Source organism: Nycticebus coucang, chromosome 11 (assembly GCF_027406575.1).
Source record: "Nycticebus coucang isolate mNycCou1 chromosome 11, mNycCou1.pri, whole genome shotgun sequence".
Classification (NCBI taxonomy): domain Eukaryota; kingdom Metazoa; phylum Chordata; class Mammalia; order Primates; family Lorisidae; genus Nycticebus; species Nycticebus coucang.
The window spans coordinates 122,232,971-122,243,213 of NC_069790.1; the positions used below are offsets into that span (position 1 = coordinate 122,232,971).

General features: G+C 49.6%; 1 pseudogene; it reads left to right on the plus strand.

The window, feature by feature from the left end:
* Positions 1-8,920: 8,920 nt before the first annotated feature.
* On the plus strand, positions 8,921-9,737 carry LOC128598835 (gamma-aminobutyric acid receptor-associated protein-like 1; annotated as a pseudogene).
* Positions 9,738-10,243: the final 506 nt, after the last annotated feature.

Below are 10,243 nucleotides of genomic sequence, written 5' to 3' on the forward strand. Positions count from 1 at the left end.
ATCCTACTTTTATCAAATATATAGTCTTTCAATGCAATATCTATTCAGGTCTCAGAAATTTGATGGGTAACATTGTCATAAAGGTTTTCCCTTGCCAGGCATGGTGGCTCACACCTGTAATCCAAGCACTTGGGAGGCTGAGGCTGGTGGACTGCCTGAGCTCACAAGTTTGAGACCAACCTGAGCAAGAGTGAGACTCCTCTCTAAAAAAATAGTTGGGTGTTGTGGCAGGTGCCTGTAGTCCCAGCTACCTGGGAGGTTGAGGCAAGAAAATCACTTAAACCAAAGAGTTTGAGGTTGCTGTGAGCTGTGATGCCACAGTACTCTACTGAGGCTGACGAACGGTTAAGGATTTTAGTGACTCAGATAGCAAGCCAGGCCTCGTCCTAGAGACTGCATGCATTGTGGATAGCACAGTGCTGAGTTTTATACACAACAACAATTTTATAAACAATTGTAAGGCAGGGTTTTGATCAACTCTTACTCCAATAACATGTTCCCATAACAACTCACATCTATATTTCCACATCAGAAAGTCCCAGGGACATTAATTAGTCCCCCCAAACAACCAGCTCTGCCAAACCACCTACCTGCAAGGTCCTGCACCAGCAAGGTCTTGATTAGCCCCATTTCCATAACAGCTCAGGATAGCCCAACCTAGGCCAGTCCAAAATAGCCAAAATACCTCCATCCACCATCTACCCTGCTCATGTCTGACTACCTTCCCAACACTACTGAAGGCCTTGAGCCCGTATATCAGGGGAGGAGCTAGATATGAGATTCGCGAATAGGAAGTGAAATGTCAAATGGTATTTCAGATGATATAATTATGTCTATTAAAATTCAACAAAATCAGCAAGCTTTTGGAACTGATCAGAGGATCAACAATGATGCCAGATTCAAGACTGACTTATGAACATTTGTATAAATGTGGGTCAAACACACAAAAAACACACAGTAACTTAAACAGAGAAAGTTTAATCAGAAGAATTGTTAAGCTATGATAGGAGAACAACTATAAAGATGGAAAGACCACTTTAAGAGGTACAATGAAGGACTGACCCAGAAGGGGGCTTGAAGAGTGTGTGGTGTGGATGGGTTCCTAGGGTTCCCCTAGTGGGTGGTGGGTGGATTCCTGAGCTGCCTGGCCAGGAGCTGGTCGCAGTCTCCAGGCAAACAGAAGAAACCCTTAGGGCCACTAGTGAGTGTGGAGTAGGCAGAGAACGTGGTGTGCATACATGAAGGGTCAGGGCCCCGCAGGCATGAGGTCTGGATGGCCCAGCGTCCATGGCGGGAGGCTAGGAGGAAGCACAGGTGGACGAGAAGATGTTCAGAGAAGCCAGATGTGCAGAGGAACTGAGCCACTTCCCTGAGTGTGCTGAAGTGAGGAGCTGGGTCGGTTAGAGGGCTCCCTAACTGAGGAGATAGAGACGCAAGTTCAGAGAAGCCAAGACAACCAGAATTTCTAAGGCAAGTAACTAGAGAGGAGAGAGCTGCACAGACCAAGGCCTTCTGAGAGCTGGAGAGGGTGCCCCTCTGCTGACCAGGGCTTGCGGGAGAGATGACTACTCAAGGCCGGAAAGAGACCTACTTGAAAGGAACAGGCAGAAGAACACAAGCTCCCATCCCATTGGCCAGGGAGAAAAACATCCCGACGTGAGGGGCAGGTACACAGAAAGGAATTGCCCCAGGAACACAGAAAAATTAGTCTGAGATAAAAGGCTGCTTGGGTCCTATCTGATAAGCCTTCAAAGGATCAGACTGTTCCCGAGTAACTCAACTGTGTACCAGAACAGAAAATAAGAATATATATATATTTTGAGACAGAGTCTCACTTTGTTGCCCTTGGTACAGTGCCATGGCGTCAAAGCTTATAGCAACTTCCAACTCTTGGGCTCAAGTGATTCTCTTGTCTCCGTCTCCCCAGTAGCTGGGACTACAGGCGCCTACCAGGACGCCTGGCTATTTTTAGAGACAAGTTCTTGCTCTGGCTCAGGCTGGCCTGAGGTCAGGCAACCCATCCACCTTGGCCTTCCAGAGTGCCAGAATTACAGGCGTGAGCCACTGTGCCTGGCGCCACAAGAATATATATTTTTAAAATATAAGAATATCCAGCACCAAGAAGGTAAAATTCACATTTAGCATCTAGTAAATAATTACCAAGCATGCAAACAACAGGAAAAAAAAAATTACCAATAGGCCAATAGTGAGGAAAAATTACTAATAATAATGACACAAGTATAGTGAACTATTAAAATGGTTATAACAGGCTCGGGGCCCCCGTAGCTCAGTGGTTACGGCGTTGGCCACATACACCGGGGCTGGCAGGTTTGAACCTGTCCTGGGCCTGCTAAACAACAATGACAACAATAACAAAAAAATAGCCGGGCATTGGGGCAGGCGCCTGTAGTCCCTGCTACGTGGGAGGCGGAGGCAGGAGAATCATTTGAGCCCAGGAGTTGGAAGCTGCTGTGAGCTGTGATGCCACTGCACTCTACCCAGGGTGACAGCTTGAGGCTCTGTCTAAAAAAAAGAAAAAAATAAAAAAAAAATTTTATGATCGGGCGGCACCTGTGGCTCAGTCGGTAAGGCACCGGCCCCATATACCGAGGGTGGCGGGTTCAAACCTGGCCCCGGCCAAACTGCAACCAAAAAATAGCTGGGCGGGCGCCTGTGGCTCAAAGGGGTAGAGCGCTGGTCCCATATGCCGAAGGTGGCGGGTTCAAACCCAGCCCCGGTCAAACAAACAAAAAACAAACAAACAAACAAAAAAAAATAGCCGGGCATTGTGGCGGGCGCCTGTAGTCCCAGCTACTCAGGAGGCTGAGGCAAGAGAATAGCTTAAGCCCAGGAGTTGGAGGTTGCTGTGAGCTGTGTGAGGAGGCCACAGCACTCTACCTAGGGCCATAAAGTGAGACTCTGTCTCTACAAAAAGAAAAAAAAAAAAAAAAAAAAGTAAAAAAAAAAATTTTATGATCGATGATGAGTCCCCCGTAAAAAAGAAAAAAAAAAGGCTGGGGCACCTGTTGGTCAGTGGTTAGAGAGCTGGCCACATGCTCCATGCTCTGAGGCTGGTGGGTTCAAATCCAGCCCAGGACTGCTAAACAAACAAACACACACACACACGCACACACACACAAAAATAGCTGGGCGTTGTGGCAGGTGCCTGTAGTCCCAGCTACTTGGGAGGCTGAGGCACGAGAATTGTCCAAGCCCAAGAGTTTGAGGTTGTTGTGAGCTGTGATACCAGACCACTCTACCAAGGGTGACAAAAGTGAGACTCTATCAATTACAAAAAAGAAAAGTTGGTGGACCCTGTAGCTCAGTGGGTAGGGCGCCAGCCACATACATCAAGGCAGGTGGATTGGAACACGGCCTGTGCCAGCTACAACATCAATGACAACTGCAACAACAAAAAATAGCCGGGTTTTGTGGCGGGCACCTGTAGTCCAAGCTATTTGGGAGGCTGAGCCAAGAGAATTGTTTAAGCCCAAGAGTTGGAGGTTGCTGTGAGCTGTGATGCCAAGGCAATCTACCAAGGGCGACATAGTGAGACTCTGTCTCAAAAAAAAAAATAAATAAAAAAGTCTAAAACCTTGTTATCTTCAGTAAATGACTCTGCTTGCCATTAATGTTTAGAAAAAGGCCAGCTGTATACTATTAAATGATTTGCAAAGGATACTAAATCGAAATATCAATAGCCACTAAGAGCTTTAACTGAAGCTTTCAGATAAATATTTAAAGACTTTTACAGGCAATATTTACATTGGAATAGTGACATAAACTGAATTTAAAAAAGAAATGAAGGCGGGGCATGGTGGCTCCTGCCTGTAATCCCAGTACTGTAAGAGGCTGAGGCAGGTGGATTGCTTGAGTTTAGGAGTTTCAGACCAGCCTGAGAGAAAGCAAGACCCCCATCTCTAAAAACTACATGGATCTTGTGGCGGGCACCTATAGTCCCTGCTACTGGGAAGGCCAAGGCAAGAGGATCACTTGAGCCCAAGAGTTTGAGGTTGCTGGGAGCTACCATGCTGGGCACTCTAGGAAGGGTGACAAAGTGAGACTCTGTCTTCAAACAAACAGAATTATTTGGGAAAAGGTTCTTTGAAAAAAACAAAACAGGGCGGTGCCTGTGGCTCAGTCAGTAAGGCGCCGGCCCCATATACCAAGGGTGGCGGGTTCAAACCCAGGCCCCGGCTGAACTGCAACCAAAAAATAGCCGGGCGTTGTGGCGGGCGCCTGTAGTCCCAGCTACTCGGGAGGCTGAGGCAAGAGAATCGCTGAAGCCCAGGAGTTGGAGGTTGCTGTGAGCTGTGTGATGCCACGGCACTCTACGGAGGGCTATAAAGTGAGACTCTGTCTCTACAAAAAAAAAAGAAAAAACAAAACAGAAAATGTAAAATAAAGCGCTCCAAGCACCAACATTTTATTTATTTATATTTTTGTTGTAGTTTTTGGCCAAGGCCAGGTTTGAACCTTCCACTTACGGTGTATGGGGCTGGTGCCCTACTCCTTGAGCCACAGGTGCTGCCCAGGACCAACATTTTAATTTCAGAAGTGTTCTTGTCCTTTGTGATCAGACTTTTTTTTTTTAGAGAGAGAGTCTCACTTTGTTGCCTTTGGTAGAGTGCTGTGGCCTCACACAGCTCACAGCAACCTCTAACTCCTGGGCTTAGGCGATTCTCTTACCTCAGCCTCCCAAGTGGCTGGGACTACAGGCGCCTGCCACAACACCCGGCTATTTTTTTGTTGTGGTTTGGCTGGGGCTGGGTTTGAACCTGCCACCCTCTGTATATGGGGCCGGCACCCTACTCACTGAGCCATAGACGCTGCCCGTATTTATTTATTTATTTTTGAGACAGAGTCTCACTATGTCGTCCTCGGTAGAGTGCTGTAGCATCACAGCTCACAGTAACCTCAAATTCTTGGGCTTAAGCGATTCTCTTGCCTCAGCCTCCCATGTAGTTGGGACTACAAGTGCCCATCATAATGCCTGGGTATTTTTTGTTGTTGTAGTTGTCAATGTTTTTTGGGAGGGCCTGGGTCGGGCTCAAACCTGCCAGCCCCGGTGTATGTGGCCGGTGACCTAGCTGCTGGGCTACAGGCGCCCAGCCAACCTGGCTTCTTTAGAGATGAGTTCTCCCTCTGGCTCAGACAATCCACCCGCCTCGGCCTCCCAAGGACTGTGATTACAGCGTGAGCCACTGCGCCTGGCCTATTTATTTATTTTAAATGTTTTTATTGAGGTAAAAGCTACATATATAATCTACTGTCTTTTCCTGGAAGGAGGGTGGGCGAAATGCCAGCCCCATGGTGGAGACCTGCAGCATGGTCACCTGAGACACTGGGGACAGGACCCTCCCATCCCCCACCCACACCAAACAGTGGCCGCCTGGTCACTGGGTGGGAGTGGGAAGGAGTTTGGGGTGCAGGGGTCAGGGGTGTGGGCAGCCAAGAACCTGACACAGGGAGGAAGGACCATGCTTAAAGGGCCTGGGACATGTTCCATGGTCTCACGAGACTTCACTTACAAAACAGAAATTTATGGCTTGGAGCCTGTGGCTGAAGCGGCTAAGGCGCCAGCCACATACATCTGAGCTGGCGGGTTCTGATCCAGCCCGACCCGCCAAACAACAATGACGGCTGCAACCAAAAAATAGACGGGCGTTGTGGCAGGTGCCTGTGGTCCCAGCTACTTGGGAGGTGGAGGCTGGAGACTCACTTGAGCTCAGGAGTTGGAGGTTGCTGTGAGCTGTGATGTCATATTACTACCCAGGGTGACAGCTTGAGGTTCTTTCTCCAAAAGAAAAAGAAACAAACAAAAAAACCCCCAGAGGGCAGTGCCTCTGGCTCAGTCGGTAGGGCGCCAGCCCCATATACCGAGGGTGGCGGGTTCAAACCTGGCCCCGGCTGAACTGCAACCAAAAAATAGCTGGGCGTTGTGGCGGGCGCCTGTAGTCCCAGCTACTTGGGAGGCTGAGGCAAGAGAATCGCTTAAGCCCAGGAGTTGGAGGTTGCTGTGAGCTGTGATGCCACAGCACTCTACCGAGGGCCATAAAGCGAGACTCTGTGTCCACAAAAACAAACAAACAAACAAACAAAAAAACCCGAAATTCAAAGATGAGATTATCAAGAATTTCAAGATCAGGTGGCGCCTGTGGCTCAGTCAGTAAGGCGCCGGCCCCATATACCGAGGATGACGGGTTCAAACCCGGCCCCGGCCAAACTGCAACCAAAAAATAGCTGGGTGTTGTGGCGGGCGCCTGTAGTCCCAGCTACTCGGGAGGCTGAGGCAGGAGAATCGCTTAAGCCCAGGAGTTGGAGGTTGCTGTGAGCTGTGTGAGGCCACAGCACTCTACAGAGGGCCATAAAGTGAGACTCTGTCTCTACAAAAAAAAAAAAAGAATTTCAAGATCAGCCACTGCTGATCAGGGCGCTAGCCGCATATACTGAGGGTGGCGGCGGGTTCAAACCAGGCCTCGGCCAAATTGCAACAACAAAAAAAATAGCCAGGTGTGGGGCGGCGCCTGTGGCTCAGTCGGTGGGGCGCCAGCCCCATATACCGAGGGCGGCGGGTTCAAGCCCGGCCCCAGCCAAACTGCAACCAAAAAATGGCCGGGCGTTGTGGCTGGCGCCTGTGGTCCCAGCTGCTCTGGAGGCTGAGGCAAGAGAATTGCTTAAGCCCAGGAGTTGGAGGTTGCTGTGGGCTGGGTGAGGCCACTGCACTCTACCGAGGGCCATAAAGTGAGACTCTGTCTCTACAAAAAAAAAAAAAAAAAGATAGCCAGGTGTTGTGGTGGGCGCCTGTAGTCCCAGCTACTTGGGAGGCTGAGGCAAGAGAATTGCCTAAACATAGGAGTTGGAGGTTGCTATGAGCTGTGTGATGCCACGGCACTCTACCGAGGGAAATAAAGTGAGACTCTGTCTCTACATAAAAAAATAAAATAAAAAATTAAAAGAATTTTGGGCAGCGCCTGTGGCTCAAGGAATAGGGCGCCGGTCCCATATGCCAGAGGTGGCGGGTTCAAACCCAACCCGGCCAAAAACCAAAAAAAAAAAAATTAAAAGAATTTCAAGATATTGACTACAGAGCTTTCAGTCCCAAGCGCATGAGATCCTTGCACGGTCCTGCCTGCATGTCCAGAAGCCATCCTGGTTGCAAGGCTTTTGAGGCCTTGTAGGATTTATACTTATTTAATCTTCTGGGTATTTCTTTTTTCTTTTTTTTTGTAGAGACAGATTCTCATTTTGTTGCCCTTGGTAGAGTGCTGTGGTGTCACAGTTCACAGCAACCTCTAGCTCCTGGGCTTAGGCGATTCTCTTGCCTCAGCCTCCCGAGTAGCTGCGACTACAGGCGCCTGGCTATCTTTTGTTGCAGTTTGGCTGGGGCCAGGTTCAAAGCTGCTACCGTCGGTATATGGGGCCGGTGCCCTACTCATTGTTTCCATTTGACAGAAAAGGAAGTGGAGGCCTAGAGGATGTACATGGCCTGCCCAAGCTGACCCAGCCAGTTGAGCAGGTGGAGGGCGTTCCAGCCTTCTCAGCATTGCTCCCTGCGGCTACTCTTAAAAGAATATATGTAGAACAGATAGAAATTGAGAAGGGACTGCCCATAGTTATGGCTGGGGGTGGGGAGGGCGGTCCTGTTGGCAGTAGACTCTGCCCATGCTGTAGTTTTTTTTCTCTCCCACTACCTCCACTGTTTTGTGGATCTTCTCCCAAAGCACAAGTAGGAATATTGACACAAAGGCAAGTGTTAGTTCAGGAGATGTCCCCAGGAGGCAGGCCTGCAGAGAGAGCTGAAACTGGTCAGGCTGGTGGGAAGGTGGCGTGTCCCTGGTTGTCCCTCCAAGAGGCTTTATGGACTGGCACTCAGGGAAGGTCCCGCTCTGCTGTGATGGGCGGACTTCCTCAGCAGGGGCAGTGTCTGCCAGGACTTGCAGTACTCTCCTAGAACTTACAATAGTTCTTTTCAGTGCATCTCTTCTAGTTTATTTCACTGAATGTGGGCAGGAGGTTTGAAAATCCAGGCTTAAGGGCAGCGCCTGTGGCTCAGGGGATAGGGCACTGGCCCCATATACCCAGGGTGGCAGGTTCAAACACAGCCCCAGCCAAACTGCAACAAAAAAAAAGAAAGGGGCAGCACCTGTGGCTCGGTGAGTAGGGCACCAGCCCCATATACCGAGGGTGGAGGGTTCAAACCCGGCCCCGGCCAAACTGCAAGAAAAAAATAGCTGGGTGTTGTGGGAGGCGCCTATGGTCCCTGCTACTTGGGAGGCTGAGGCAAGAGAATCACCTAAGCCCAGGAGTTGGAGGTTGCTGTGAGCTGTGACACCATGGCATTCTACTAAGGGAGATAAAGTGAGACTCTGTCTCTACCAAGATAAATAAATAAATAAAATAAAATAAAAAAGAAAGAATCGCCTAAGCCCAAGAGCTGGAGGTTGCTGTGAGCCGTGTGACGCCACAGCACTCTACTGAGGGTGACAAAGTGAGACTCTGTCTCTAAAAAGAAAAATCTGTCCAGAGGCCAGAAGGACAGATTCAATCCAGTGTGTCCCTTCCACCCACTTTCAAACTACACGAAGAGATATGGGCCAGGTGGGGTGGCTCACACCTATAATCCCAGCACTCTGGGAGGCCGAGGCGGGCAGATTGCTTGAGCTCCTGAGTCAAGACCAACTTGAGCAAAAGCGAGACCCCGTCTATACTAAAAAATAAAAATAAAAAATAGGGCTGGGATTTCTTTCCCGGGTTATCTATTGCTTATCTCAAGGCCAGGGTGCCCCGGATCTCTTCCGAACGCTCGGCCAGGCAGTGTTGCGACGGGAGCTGAAACTTCGGAAGCGGTTCTGGTAACATTGGACTTGGCAGAGGGAAGCAGGACGCCAGAGAGACGCCGTCATCAGCGAGGGAGGCAGGCCCGTCGGGGGATCTTGGAAATCCTGTGGACCACCATGAAGGTCCAGTGTAAGGAGGACCATCCCTTTGAATATCGGAAAAAAGAAGGAGAAAAGATCCGGAAGAAATATCCGGACAGGGTCCCTGTGATTGTGGAGGAGGCTCCGAAAGCCAGGGTGCCCGATCTGGACAAGCGAAGTACCCAGTGCCCTCTGACCTCAGTGTTGGCCGGAAGAGGATTCACCTGAGCCCTGAGGGCGCCTTATTCTTCTTTGTCAACAACACTATCCCTCCCACTAGTGCTACCATGGGCCAGTTGTATGAGGACAGCCATGAGGAAGACTATTTTCTGTATGTGGCCTACAGTGATGAGAGTGTCTAGGGGAAGTGAGTGGTGGAAGCCCAGCAGATGGGAGCACCTGGACCTGGGGTCAGGGGAGGGGTGTGTGTGGGACCTGGGGATAGAGAGGGAGGCTCCCACCATGGAGGAGACAGGAGGTGAAGACATCAGAAACATTACACCGCACACACTGGTGTCACATCTTCACGTGCTCAATTGGTATTTTTTGCTGTTTCCTCAGTCCAGGGAGAAAGCATGTCAGGACAGAGCTGTTGGATTGGCTTGGATAGAGGAATTGGGTTGACATAATTTCATAGCATTCCTGAGAATGAATTTTTGTGCAATTTCATAGAGGGGTCAGGAGGTGCGTGGGTTGGGGCCAGAGATGATTGCAGTTCAGTAGCAATTCCCTGCTCTTTGGGCAGAGAGTCTGTTTTTGACATTTGCAAAAACAGATATGGAAAGGAGACAGGAATGTTTTAGGATATGTGGTAATGGACCACTGTAATTGAAGTGTGGCCCCCGTCTCTCACCTCCTTTCTCCTATCTCAGTCATAATCTCACAAATGTCACAGTGCCACCGCCAAGGATGGCAGTTGACATTGACACAGAAGTTTACATGGCGTTCTCTTACCTTTTCAGGTGGTTAGGATTGCAGAGATAGTTTCTGTAGCATTAAACTGGAATGATGGAGTGCTGAGCATCTCAGTCTAACTTGCTCTCTCTCTGGTGCCCCTCATCCCACACCCACTTTGGAATTTATTTATTTATTTATTTATTTTTGTAGAGACAGAGTCTCACTTTATGGCCCTCGGTAGAGTGCCGTGGCATCACGCAGCTCACAGCAACCTCCAACTCCTGGGCTTAAGCGATTCTCTTGCCTCGCCTCCCCAGTAGCTGGGACTACAGGTGCCTGCCACAACGCCCAGCTATTTTTTGGTTGCAGTTTGGCGGGGGCCAGGTTTGAACCTGCCAGCCTCGGTATATGGGGCCGGCGCCTTA